The following is a 6689-nucleotide window of genomic DNA, read 5'->3' on the forward strand; positions in this document are numbered from 1 at the left end:
TGCAAACAGATAAGAAAGAAATTAAAGATAAAATCAGAAAAGGGTAAAATTTACCTCTGTGGATGATACCCTACAGACTGAAAAAAATCCAAGAGAATCAACTGAAAAAAATATACTTAAAGAATTCTTTTTAAAGGTAAGGTAGCTAGTAAATGAACAAATGGGACTACATCAAGCTAAAGTTTCTGTACAGCAAAGGACACCATCAGCAGAACAAAAAGGCATCCTACAGTGTGGGAGAATATATTTGTAAATGACATATCCAACAAGGGGTTAACATCCAAAATATATAAAGAACTCATATGCCTCAACACCCAAAAAGCAAATAACCCTATTAAAAAATGGGCAGAGGATATGAACAGACACTTCTCCAAAAAAGAAATTCAGATGGCCAACAGGCACATGAAAAAATGCTCCACATTGCTAATTATCAGGGAAATGCAAATTAAAACCACAATGAGATATCACCTCACACCAGTAAGGATGGCTAGCGTCAAAAAGACAAACAACAAATGCTGGAGAGGATGCAAAAAAAGGGGAACCCTCCTACACTGCTGGTGGGAATGTAAACTATTTCGACCACTTTGGAAAGCAATATGGAGGTTCCGCAAAAAACTCAAAATAGAAATGCTGTTTGACCCGGGAATTCCTCCTAGGAATTTACCCAAAGAAAAAAACTTCTCAGATTCAAAAAGACATATGTACCCCTATGTTTATTGCAGCACTACTTACAATAGCCAAGATATGGAAGCAAACTAAGTATCCATCAATAGATGAATGGATAAAGAAGATGTGGTACATATACACAATGGAATACTACTCAGCCATAAGAAACAAATCCTACCATTTGCAACAACATGGATGGAGCTAGAGGGTATTATGCTTAGTGAAATAAGTCAGGCAGAGAAAGACAAATACCAAATAGTTCCCCTCATTTGTGGAGTATAACAACGAAGCAAAACTGAAGGAAAAATAGCAGCAGACTCCAAGAAGGGACTAGGGGTTACCAAAGGGGAGGGGTGGGGGAAGGAGAAGGGGATTGTGGGGTACCATGATTAGTACACATGGTATGTGTGGGGTCACGGGGAAGAGTGTAGCTCAGAGAAGACAAATAGGGACTCTGTGGCATCTTATTACACTGATGGACAGTGACTGCAATGGGGTATGGGGGGACTCGATAGTAAGGGTGAATGTAGTAACCACACTGTTTTTTTCTTGTGAAACCTTCATCGAGTGTATATCAATGATACCTTAATAAAAAAAAAGGTAAGGTAGCTAGTATAAAAACTAGAATAACAGAAACAATATGCTATTAAACATCCAATGAGTCAATGATGAAATCAAAAAGGAAATGAAAAAATATTTGGAGAATAATGAAAATGAAGCACACTGGTTCAAAATGGTTTTCAGAAACTTTTGGGAGGCAGAAAAAGCAGTTCTAAGAGGGAATTTTATAGTGGTATAGGCCTACATCAAGAAACAAGGAAAATCTCAAACATTTTAAGCCTATACTGACAGGAACTAGAAAAGGAACAAAGTCCAAAGATAACAGAAAGAAGGAAATAATAAACATCAGAGCAGAAATAAATGAAATAGAAACTAAAAAACAATTCAAAAGATCAATGAAACTAAGAGTTGGTTCTTTGAAGAAATAAACAACATTGATAAACCTTTAGCTAGACTCATCAAAAGAAAAAAAAGAGGTCTCAAATAAATAAAATCAGAAGTGAACAAGAAGCTACAACTGCCACCATAGAAATACAAATGATTATAAAAGATTACTATGAAAAATTATATGCCAATAAATTGGACAACCTAGAATAAACAAACTTCTACAAACAAGCAATCTTCCAAGACTGAATAAGGAAGAAATAGAAAATCTGAACAGACCAATTACTAGTAATGAAATCAAAGTGATAATCAAAAAATTCCAACAAGCAAAATTGCAAGATGAGATGGCTTCACAGGAGAATTCTACCAAATATTTAACAAAGAGTTAATACCTATCCTCCTAGAACTATTCTAAAAAATTGAAGAGGAAGGAAAACTTCCAAGTTCTACAAGGCCAGCATCACCTTGGTATCAAAACCAAACAAAACACTACAAACAAAAATTACAGACCAATACCCTAATCAACATAGATGCAAAAGTATTCAACAAAATATGAGCAAACCAAAATAAAAAATACATTAAAAGTATCATCACTATGACCAAGTGGGATTTATTCCAGGGATGGAAGGATGGTCCAATACCCGCAAATCAATCGATACAGCACAGTAACAAAAGGAAGGATAAAAACTATGTGATCATCTCGGTAAATGCTGAAAAAGCATTTGACAAAATTCAAAATCCATTCACGATAAAAACTCTCAACAAAGTGGGTACAGAGGGAACATGCCTCAACATAATAAAGGTCATATACGACAAACCCATAGCTAACATCATACTCAATGGTGAAAAGCTAAAAACTTTTCCTCTAAGATCGGGAACAAGACAAGGATGTCCTCTCTCATCACTTTTATTCAACATAGTACTGGAAGTCCTAACCACAGCAATCAGACAAGAAAAAATAAAATATATCCAAATCAGTAAGGAAAAAGTTAAAATGTCACTATTTGCAGATGGCATGTAGCCATACCTAGAAAACCCTAAGACTCCCCCCCACTACAAAAACTACTAGAATAAATGACTTCAGTAAAGTAGCAGGATACAAAATCAGTATACAGAGATCTATTGCATTTTTATATGCAAATAATGAACTAGCAGAAAGGGAAATTAAAGAAACAATTCCATTTACAACTGCATCAAAAAGAATAAAGTACCTCGGAATAAATCTAACCAAGAAGGTGAATGATCTGTATTCTAAAAACTGTAAAACATTGATGAAAGAAACTGAAGACAATGTAAATGAATGGAAAGCTATTTCATGCTTACGGATTGGAAGAATTAATGTTGTCAAAATGGCCATACTACCCAAAGTAATCTACAGATTCAGTGTGATCCCTATCAAAATCTCAATGACATTTTCACAGAACTAGAGCAAGTAATCCTAAAATTCATATGGAACCAGAAAAGACCCTGATAGCCAAAGCAATTTTGTAAAAGAACAAAGCCGTTGGTATCATGCGCCCTGATTTCAAACTGTATCAAAATGCTACAGTAATGAAAACACTGTGGTACTGACAAAAGAACAATACATAAATCAATGGAACAGAATAGAGAGCCCAGAAATAAGCTTATGTTTATATGGTCAATTAATGTATGACAAGGAGACAAGAATATACAATGGAAAAGACAGCCTCTTCTGTAAATGGTGTTAGAAAAACTGGACAGCTACATGCAAAAGAATGAAATTGGATCACCGTCTTATTCACAGAAATAAACTGAAAATGGATTAAATACCTACATATAAGACATGAAACCATAAAACTCCTAGAAGAAAACAAAGGTTGAAAACTCTTGAACATCAATCAGCATTAGTAATTTTTTTCTGGTATGTCTCTATAGGCAAGGTAGATATTTAAGCAAAAATAAACAAGTGGGACTATATCAAACTAAAAACCTTCTGTACAGCAAAGGAAACCATCCACAAAATGAAGAGGCAACCTACTGAATGGGAGATTATATTTGCAAATGATGTAACCATATAGGTGCTTAATACCCAAAGTATATAAAGAACTCCAACAATGCAACACCAAAAAAAAGAGAAAGGAATAATCCAATTCAATTAAAAAATGGGCAGAGGAATAGACATTTTTCCAAAGAAGACAAACAGATGGCCAACAGACACATGAAAAGATATTCAACATCACTACTCATCAGGGAAATGCAAATGAAAACCACAATGAGATATCATCTCACACCAGAGTGGCTAATATCAAGATAAGAGGTAACAAATGTTGATGAGGGTGTGGTGAAAAGGGAACCTTCATGCACTACTGGTGGGATTGTAAATTGGTGCAGCCATTATGGAATCAGTGTGGTTTCTCAAAAACTAAAAAATAGGAATACCATATGATCCAATAAGTCCACTTCTGGGAATTTTCCCTAAGAAAACAGAATCACCAATTCAAAAAGATATATGGACACCTAATTTTTTAATGTTTTATTTATTTATTGAAATATAGTTGATATAGAATCTTACATTGATTTCAAGTGTACAACACAGTGGCGCAACAGTTACCCACATTATTAAGTCATCACCCCAACTAATGCAGTTACTGTCAACACAAGAAGATGTTACAGAATTATTGTATGCAGTCCTACTTTAAACACAGCATTATTTACAATAGTGAAAATACAAAAACAACCTAAGTGTCCATTGATGAATGGATAAATAAGATGTGGTATATATAATATACAATGGACTATTAGCCATAAAAAAAGAATGAAATCTTGTCATTTGTGACAACGTTGATGGGCCTAGAGGATATTATGTTAAATGAAGTCAGAGAAAGACAAATACCATATTATTTCACTTATATGTGAAATCTAAAAAGCAAAACAAACAATACAGAAACAGACTAGTGGTTGCCATAGGGGAGTGGGTTGGGGGATGGGTAAAACACATGAAAGGGAAAAAGTTGGTGAGACTGTTTGGTATCCTGATCTGAATGATGGTTACATGAGGGTATGCACATGTCAAAATTCACTGAGCTGTACACTAAGATTTGTGTATTTTATTGTATGTACCTTAATAAAATAAATAACAGAAATCAATAACTTTCAAATATATGTCTAATTGGAAGTTGAAACTGCAAAAATTATAATAAAAGTTAAATGTCCTGGAAAAAAGTTAGTAAAAAATGAGCAACATTGGTAAAAGTGCATAAAATCTCTTGAAAAAATATAAAGGTATCTCTTATTCTTACACAGGAACATTCAATAGTATGAAGAGGTCAATTTCCCAAAATTATAATATGAATTTAGTGTGATCCAAATAAAAATACCAGCATAGTTTTTGATAACTTGACAAATTTGTTCTAATATGGAAAAAATAAAAAGCAAAAATATTCAGGAATAATTCTAGAAAAGGAGAGTAATAAAAGGAAGACTAACCCTATTAGATATTAAAACACACATTATAAATGTGTGATACTGGTCAAGTATAGAAATACATATAATTTTTGTGTACATATGCATATCAGAATAGAAAATCTAAAAATAAACTCAAATACATATGGGAATGGACTAAATTTGTTGCCCACATATCCATACAAAAAGAAATTCTAAAGGATGTTCTTTATGCAGGAAAAATAACAACCCAGATCAAACAGAACTGTAGAGCTGCCTGCCTAGTGGAGAGTCAGACATCTCTCAAACTCATCTTTGGTCCTTTCAAAGCTCAACAGAAAACTACTTGTGGATTGCAGAATGTTCTCTTTCATGCCTCCACATTTGAATATGCTATCCTTCAGATCTGGAATGCCTTTCCTACCCTTCTATCTGCCAAATTCATACTCAAGTTTCAGAAAAATTAGGAGCCCTTCTTCTGTGAAGTATTCTTTCTTTAAGAAGAAATAAGATTATGTGCATTCTCCTAAATGTTGACTTTCCTCCAATTTCTTGCATCTCCATTTTGTTCTTCATCTGTTATTTGTTCTTTACACCATTGGCAGAGGAATATTGCTAAAATACAGATCTGATTGAGTCTCTCTCCTGCTTAAAAATACTTGATGCCTACTAAATGCCTGGGTGTCTACAAAATAAAGTATGAAGTTCTTGGGACATGGGACTCATTGAAGTCCCTCCAGGATTCACCTCCAACCTATTTTCCTCACCTCAGCTCTGCAATGTATGCCTTTGCACCCTATACTCAAGCCACCCTTGCCCTCACCATTCACACACACACAGCTCTCAGGGCCTTGGTTCACTCAGAACCTTTGGCCTGATATCCCTACCTCTCACAGTTGACACCCCACTCTGGTCTTCTCTGCCCATTCAGATCTTCCAAATCCCATTAAGAATTAGTTACTTATTCTTGAGCTTGCATAATTAGTATTTATTTCATTGTGATTGGTTATCTTAGTTGTTTATATTTCTGTCATTAGTCTATAACATTCTTGAAGTCAGGGCCACATCTTACTCATGTGTTTCATCCCCCTAGCCTTATTGCTTACCCCACGATAATACTTACAAATAAAAATGAATATTTTTTGCACAGAATGAAATATAATAGTGCCTGAAAAAAAAAATAAATAAAATGAAAAGAAATATAATATTGCCTGGCACATGGTAAGCTTTCAATAAATGTGAACTCTTACTAATGGTAATAGTAAGAGTTCACAATAGTGGTAACAGTGGTAATAGGTGCTCAATAAACATTTTGTGAGAAATGGTGAAACTGACTGTGCTACTTTGTTATTAGCCAGCCAAGTTCTTTTAGAATAATATTGCTTGGAAACCATTATAAAGAGTTTCAGTTTCCTCTTTTGGTGACAGTAAACGTTCAGGTTGTAGAACCTCTGAAAAAGCCTTGAGATATTTTTTAAGACCCAAGTTTGCATGTCACTTAATCTGGTCCCCCTACAGATAATTTTAAAATTTAATTAAATATTTAAGATAAATATTCATTTATACTGAAATTTAGTATAGTTCTTAGTATAAAGTAGGAACTTAATAAATATTGGTTGAAGGAATGAACAAATAAATGAATTAGGATGAATTGTTTATATGACAGTCTTTCCAAA

The sequence above is a fragment of the Manis pentadactyla genome, chromosome 4, assembly GCF_030020395.1.
Source record: "Manis pentadactyla isolate mManPen7 chromosome 4, mManPen7.hap1, whole genome shotgun sequence".
NCBI classification, from domain to species: Eukaryota; Metazoa; Chordata; class Mammalia; order Pholidota; family Manidae; genus Manis; species Manis pentadactyla.